Source organism: Lucilia sericata, unplaced genomic scaffold, assembly GCF_015586225.1.
Source record: "Lucilia sericata isolate MDLA Ls3-8-SP2 unplaced genomic scaffold, ASM1558622v1 Contig001523F_arrow, whole genome shotgun sequence".
Lineage (NCBI taxonomy): Eukaryota > Metazoa > Arthropoda > Insecta > Diptera > Calliphoridae > Lucilia > Lucilia sericata.
Window position 1 is genome coordinate 49,889 of NW_023995448.1, and position 8,990 is coordinate 58,878.

Below are 8,990 nucleotides of genomic sequence, written 5' to 3' on the forward strand. Positions count from 1 at the left end.
AGTTTCTTTTTTTATAATTTTTGGCGCTATTGTTCATTTATTATAAATGTATTTTAGAAAAATTTTTTTGTATAAAAAATATATTTCCTAAAATTGTGCTAATTTAAGTTTAACATGCAATTTGCTATTATTGCTAGTAGATTTTGTTGTAATACTAGAATTGAATTCAAAATGCGTTTGTTTGTTGTTGTTGGCTTCTATTGTAAATTTTTTATAGTAAATAGTGCTTATATTAGTAGGTATATTGCACAATACATACAATTATGCTATAGTAAACTAAAATGGCATTGAAGTAAACAAAGTTTTATATATTTTTTAATTTCTAAAAACTAGTAGAAAAAAACTTTTTCGACAAATTCAAATTTTTTTCCGTTTTTTCTACAGATAGAAAAATAAACAGAAATGTGCAAATTGTTTGAAATTTTCATAGTTTATTATTCAATAAAAATGGTAAAAGAAGGAAAAAAAATTAGTTGGAAAAAAGTTTTTTTATTATTTAAAAAATTTTTGTGCAAAACTTCAAATGGAATTGTAACTTTTGATAATGTATTGTAATTGCTTTAAAATTTATTATACTGGGTTTAAGGAAAGAAGGAAATTTTCATTCCGTACGAGAGCAATACTACAAAAACCGACTGGAATAGCGGTAAAGTTCTAATTGGCCCTTATGCAGGACAAGTTTTTATTGGCTTTATGTTATCCTACAATACTTGTATAATGTGTTTTGTTGATAGTTGCAATACACAGACTTCTGGCGATGTCCACTAGTCTGTCCGTCTGAAAAAAAAACTACATATAGGTTGCAATATTAATTTCACAAGTGTAATTAATGTTGTGAAAATTTATAACAAAATGTTTCTAAACAATATGTTAAATTTCAAAATATTTGTTTTTAGTTTTTTTCGGTTTTTCCAATTAATTAATTCAATTGTTATATTTTCAATTAATGTGTTCTTTTCAATTCAAATTCTTTATTTCAATAACCTAGCCTATATAGGCCATAATCGGTTATAAATTTCTACTTATGAAATTAATCTAAAAATTTAAAGAAATAATATTAATTGTAAATGTATTGCAAGTGCTTAAACTAACTAACTAACTAACTAACTAACTAACTAACTAACTAACTAACTAACTAACTAACTAACTAACTACTAACTAACTAACTAACTAACTAACTAACTAACTAACTAACTAACTAACTAACTAACTAACTAACTAACTAACTAACTAACTAACTACTAACTAACTAACTAACTAACTAACTAACTAACTAACTAACTAACTAACTAACTAACTAACTACTAACTAACTAACTAACTAACTAACTAACTAACTAACTAACTAACTAACTAACTAACTAACTAACTAACTAACTAACTAACTAACTAACTACTAACTAACTAACTAACTAACTACTAACTAACTAACTAACTAACTAACTAACTACTAAACTAACTAACTAACTAACTAACTAACTACTAACTAACTAACTAACTAACTAACTAACTAACTAACTAACTAACTAACTAACTAACTACTAACTAACTAACTAACTAACTAACTAACTAACTAACTAACTAACTAACTAACTAACTAACTAACTAACTAACGAACTAACTAACTAACTAACTAACTAACTAACTAACTAACTAACTAACTAACTAACTAACTAACTAACTACTAACTACTAACTAACTAACTAACTACTAACTAACTAACTAACTAACTAACTAACTAACTAACTAACTAACTAACTAACTAACTACTAACTAACTAACTAACTAACTAACTACTAACTAACTAACTAACTAACTAACTAACTAACTAACTAACTAACTAACTAACTAACTAACTAACTAACTAACTAACTAACTAACTAACTAACTAACTAACTAACTAACTAACTAACTAACTAACTAACTAACTAACTAACTAACTAACTAACTAACTAACTAACTAACTAACTAACTAACTAACTACTACTAACTAACTAACTAACTAACTAACTAACTACTAACTAACTAACTAACTAACTAACTAACTAACTAACTAACTAACTAACTAACTAACTAACTAACTAACTAACTAACTAACTAACTAACTAACTAACTAACTAACTAACTAACTAACTAACTACTAACTAACTAACTAACTAACTAACTAACTAACTAACTAACTAACTAACTAACTACTAACTAACTAACTAACTAACTAACTAACTAACTAACTAACTACTAACTAACTAACTAACTAACTAACTAACTAACTAACTACTAACTAACTAACTAACTAACTAACTAACTAACTAACTAACTAACTAACTACTAACTAACTAACTAACTACTAACTAACTAACTAACTAACTAACTAACTAACTAACTAACTAACTAACTAACTAACTAACTAACTAACTAACTAACTAACTAACTAACTAACTAACTAACTACTAACTAACTAACTAACTAACTAACTAACTAACTAACTAACTAACTAACTAACTAACTAACTAACTAACTAACTAACTAACTAACTAACTAACTAACTAACTAACTAACTAACTAACTAACTAACTAACTAACTAACTGACTAACTAACTAACTAACTAACTAACTAACTAATACGATTTATTTCAATTTATAAGAATCGGCACATAATGGATCTTATGTTTCCTATAAGGTCGCCTTTACAAAATTATTTTAACGCTCAATACTGGCTTGAAGATACGACTATAGCGATGAAATTCGTCATAAACGAGAAATCAAAATTTTTCTTCAAAAAATTATAGGCACTGCAACATAAGTGACCCTGTCCCCCCACATAAGGTTCCCTTCAGAAAATTACTTCAACGCTCACAACTGGCTTTAAAATAACATTACAGCTTTGAAACTCCAAATTTTTGGTGGATTGGTCCATATTTTTTTAAATATCACGCCCCACAGCGAAGTCATTTCATCCTATAATGGTTACAAACATTATGTCGATTATATATGTATAGACAATTTACTCTGTAATTGTTTTCTGATGGCTTAAATAAGTACTTACTTAAGTGAGGAAAAGTAATTAAAGTAACTATTATTATAGGTGTTTTGCTTAATTTTTCCTTAAACAAAAGTATCCTTTAAATTGTCCTTAATTTTCATTGTCTTTCCTGTAACTTTTACTATACTATAACAACTAATAAAAGTAAGAACATTATGAACAGAAATTTACTCCTGCTGTTGCTGTTAGTTGGTAACAGGAAAAAAACTTAAATTAATATAAAAGAGACACACATTTTTCAAGTTAATATTGTGACCTTAATTCCGCTTCTAAATAAGTACGAAAAGTAGGAAGAACCCTTGCCATTTAAACCTCAAGTATACGACTAGTGACACTGCAAAATAAAAACTGTATAAAATTCATTCATAGTGAGTTTCTTTTTTTCACTTGATGTCTTTTCTTTGATTTTTCTTAATTTTGTTTTTTTGCTGATGTTAAGTTATATTTATTTTAAAGCATTTTTTTTTCTCATTTTTATTTAAGTAGTAATTTATGTCTGCCAAAGTGGCAAATTCACATGATTTTAGTTTTAATACTTATGCGTCCCAGTTGCACTTGTAAAAGCAGTAATTCGGGCATAAAACTTAGACATTCAAATGGATAGACAGACTCATATTTGCTGTAATTAAATTTTAATTAGAGACTTTTCGTTCAAATATAATTATCACTTGCAACAACATGATGATGTTACCATTAAGTAAAATAATCTTTAGCAGTTGAAAGTGCTGCAACGTTTGTCGCGTTTCCTCGTAGTCATTATGTTCTAATTTTAAGTGTTGCTTGCCACTCAAATCTGACGCTTTTTATTTCAATTTTCATTTCAAATTTTAATTCAAATAGTTTATTTTTTGATAGTGAAAGAGAAAGCAGTTAAAAAAATACATTTATACCCTACATCGCTTTAGTGGGATGTTTGTGCAGATGTTTGTTATGTACAATAATATTGGTCCTATATCCACCTTACAGTATACCAATCGGCTAAGAAACATTTTCTTAATCGGTTTTGCTATGTAAATCTGTCTATCTATGTAAACCTTGTAATCAACATAAATCAATGAAATTTGGTGCATATTCTTTCAATAGGGAAGAAACCTATTGAAAATCGGATCATTATTTAATCTTGCAGTCATACAACTGAACTTTCCGAATGTGGCTTTTGAGCTCATAATTATGTTTAATATACTCTTATTTTGACAAAAAGCGGTCCAACTAAGTTTTATATTTGACTTGATGACCCTGCTGAATTTCGTAATGATCGGATCTCACTTGACTCTAGCCCTCATACAAAGACCTCTTCAGAAAATGAGTTTAATGTCCACACGTTGAGTAAACGTAGATCCATCCAACAAATTGTATGAGTATCGGTCAACATTTTCCCAAACTCCGATATAAAGCCTCGTCCAGAAAATTAGTTAGGCTGATTCGAAAAACATTCTGGAGTGATGTAGGTGAAACAAAGATCAAGGTAAAGGTATTCCTTGAAGATATTACCTTGACGAACTTCCCTATTTCGGTGTGATTGTAATACTAGAGAAAGAGTTGCTACCAGTACCTCTATTTGACGGGACCAGTATCTTCGGCCTTTACTTGGAATGACTTAACCTAAGGTTGAATCAGAGAACTCATCTAATATGGTACCATGGGAACTGATAGTCCCCAAAGTAGAGCCTACATCCCAAAATCGCGGGAAGAAAATGTTGGTTAAAATGCGCGGAGAAATCTATATTTTGAGATAAATTCGGTGCTGTTGGCGAAGAAAAGTAAATGAATGAGAGATACATAGAATGTATGAAGAGAGACATATACGGACATCGTCTATATACCTAGAATTAATATCTCGGATGTATTCATTGAAAAAACATCCGAGATATTAATAGTGTCGGATAAATGAGAAGTCTGCTGGGTTGAATGGTGATGGATTTAAGGTATCTTATTCGGATGACATCATGGAAATTCCCTTTCTTACATCGTACATACGTCCAGGTTTTATATGTTCATACCAAACTTACTACAGTGTATTATCTGTGAGTACGAATGTGTCTTTGTCTTATTTGATGGATTCGCACTTCGGTCTACATATTACGACTTTAGGAGCTATTGCCGAATCAATAAAGTCCATCCGAACTGCGTGGTGGTAAACGGAAGTGATTAGATAGCCCACGTACTTGAGCAAATCGCTTGTACTTAGACCGTCGGAAGCTTGTAGAAAAATTGCGTATTCTTTGCAAGGCACAAAAGGTCCTCTAGGCGTTTATTGAGGACCAATCTTATCAAGGACAATGTTGAAGATAAAAGGAGACAATATAAGTAATCACTGATAGAATTGTCGTGCACGATATTTGACAATTGACGTCCTTATAAAGCGATTTAATCGTCGATATATGCTTTGTGGAAATTCCCGGTGGCGTCATGGCAATTTGTAATTGTAATTTAAGAATTTCCAATTACAATTACTTGTAATTGCGAATGCTTGGTCTTGAAATTACATACATGCAATTGTAATTATAAATATCTAAATTACAAACTTCAATTACAAGTTATTGTAATTAGCATAACTTCGATTACAAATAATTATAATTGGATATTGCTCAATTACAAGTAATTGTAATTGGCAAAACTTCGATTAAAAATAATTGTAATAAGTTATTGCTCAATTACACATTACAATTAATTGTAATTGACCATATAATGAATTACATTATGTAATCAGAAATGCACGACATGACACTTGACAGTTTAAACATGTTTCATGGTTCTTGGTGCAGTAGAAGGTACCCTGATTTTCAGGGTTGGGAGGTAATGATTATATTTTCAATTGCAATGACATTTAAGTAATTTTAATTGAACCTTTACGAATTACTTGTTATTGAAGTTTTGATAATTACAATTACTTGTAATTGTAATTGAAGTTTTGAGAATTACAATTACTTGTAATTGAAGAATTTCTAATTACTTGTAATTGTAAATAGTTGGTCTTATAATTACATGTAATTGTAATAAGAAATACCTAAATTACAAACTTTAATTACAGGTAATTGTAATTGGATAAACTTTCATTACAATTACAAGTAATTGTAATAGTTTTCATGTAATTGTAATTGATTATTAGTCAATTACACATTACAAGTAATTATAAGTGGCTAAACCTCAGTTGCAATTACAAATAATTGTAATTAGTTATTGCTCAATTAGAAATTACAAGTAATTGTAATTGACCATGTAATGAATTACATTATGTAATCATTAAACCTCTATTGATTTCTTTATTCGCTTGAGTTATTTTCAAAGTTTTATCCTGTTGCTTGATTATAAGGTTCGGATAAGATGAACGGTCGTACAAATATCGCTAAATTTGCTGATCAATTATTTCTGATTAGAGGTCTATTCCATGGACCTGTATTTTCCAGCAGTTAATGCATTTAAAAATTACAGTAATTTCTCCTAACGTTTAACCAGCTGGTTGGCTCTAATTGGCTCTTTTGTCACGAATTTATTCTTAGTAAACGAGACTGAGGAATATCGTTACTTCATTGGCTCTTTTGTAAACGAGAGCGGAGACACTCGTCACTTTACTGTCTCCCAATAATCTAGAGACCCAGTAAAAACTTTCATTACCATGTAAGGGGTTAAAATGCTAAAATTTACTTACATAATAGCATTTTAAGTCATTATTTTAACACGGTGATGTCATTGGAGGCAAGTACTTACCACAAACGATTACAAGTAATTAGAAAAAGTAGTCATTGTAAATCGCATGAAAAAACAACTTCTATATCTTTACTGGCAAGATGACTAATGAATTAGAAAGTATTTATATAATACATTATTAGTAAGACCTTATTAGACCACTTCTATGTAATCCAGGCGATATGTAGTAGTCATTGAAAAGTATGTTGTTAGGTAAGTAATTACAATTGAAAGCTATTACCCAGTTTTTGCTGGGGAGTAGAAAAGATTTATTGGCATGTATTGACTCCTTTGAACTAGCTGTTTGACTATCTCTTTGTAATCTATGAAGTGACGATTAACTTTCTCCTAGGATACCTGGGGAGTCGGCTAGCTAGGAGTAATCGTATGTATAGCTTATGCGGTACTGTTTCACCAAACTGTTAGTTTGTAGGTGTTACAAACATTCGCACAAAACCTCATTGTAGTGGTGTAGGGTATAAAAATAGTTGTGACTCTTTACTGTGTTAGTTTTTAATTAAGCCAAATTTGCATTTTTAACATAAAAATTAGAAAATGGATATAAAATTATTTAAATGAATCATTTATAAATGTAAAAGCTCGATAGCATATGAATTTCTGGAAGTGATGATTAAATATTGTTTAAACAAATATAAAGATAAGAAGGAATTATATCTGTTAAAATCTTTACTTTAACACTTCTATGTTAAAGTAAAGATTTGAACAAACAATTTCAGGTTTAAATAAGTCACTTTGTGTAAATAAAAGTTTTACAAATTAAAATAGATTTTAATTATTTCTGAATTGTAGTTTTTTAAATTTTCACAAGATTTTTAATAACAAAGGAGTTTGTATGAATTTTTTAAAAACTGCTTAGTAATAGGAATATTTTCAAATGATTAAACACTCGATATTACAATAAATAAACCTTTAAAAGCAGGTTTGGTACGTGAAGAAATTTTCAATATTTCCCTTAACTTACTTTCCTTTTTTTTGGTAATAACAAAACACTACCAACACCTGATTTCTTAATCGAAAAATAAAAAGTCGTAAAAATATTCAATAAAATTTTACTTTCAAACAATTTGATTTTAAAAATTTCCTTTTTACTTTTGTTGAGTCATGTTCTCTCTATATTCCATTTGCCAATTTCAACTTTTTAAATAATAATTTCAAATTCTACTTTTCTACTAAACAAATTTCATTTTCATTTTAACTTTCGAAAAGGATAAATCAAATATTTAATCAACCATAAAAATAGAAATTATAACCATAAAAAAAAGTACAAAACATGACGATGTTTAAAAAGGAAAAAAAAAGAGAAAATAGAAAATGTAGCATGATTTTGGCAATAATCATATTATTGCCAAAATTATTATTATTTAAAATAATATAGAAACCAAAAGTCCCAAATACACATGTAGTATACTATATTGTAAGGATAGAAAAACTAAGAAATATTTGTTTAACATATAGAACTGTGCAAAGTTTGCACAGACATATGGATGTGTGTTTAATACAAACACTTTGTAGATTTTAAATTCTTTTTTCAAAGGATTTATTATTTTGTGTTTTTTTTTTGATTCAGTTTTTCTAGGAATTTTATAAAATTTTCTAATAAATAGTCAAAACACGAAGCATCGCACCATTAAATCCATAAGAGTTAATATCTCTTAGCTGAATGTGAAAATATGTTACAGTGGGTAGCTGATAAAAAATTTGCTCAAAATTTTAAATCGCAAACAAAGCAAGCAATATAGATTTCCTTTATTTCTTCTATATTTATACCCTACACCACTTGAGTGGGGAGGGTATATTGGATTTGTGCTGATGTTTGTAACATACAAAAATATTCGTCCTAGACCCACCTTAAAGTATACCAATCGACTTAGAATCGTTTTCTGAGTCGATTAAGCTATGTCCGTCCGTCCGTCTGGCTGGCTGGCTGTCCATGTAAACCTTGTGCGCAAGCTACAGTTCGCAATTTTCAAGATAATTGGATGAAATTTGGCACGCACGTTTTATTTGACCCAAGGACGAAGCCTATTGAAAAGGGTTAAAATCAGTCCATTATTTCACCTAGCCCCCATAGAACAGAACCCCCCGAAAAGGGCTTCTGAGCTCATAATTATGTTAAATATACAGATATATCGATAAAATACGGCACAACTAAGTTATATAGAAGTCTTGATGAGCCTGCCAAATTTCATAAAGATCGGGCCCATTTGACCCTAGCTCCCATACAATGTCCCCTTCAGAAA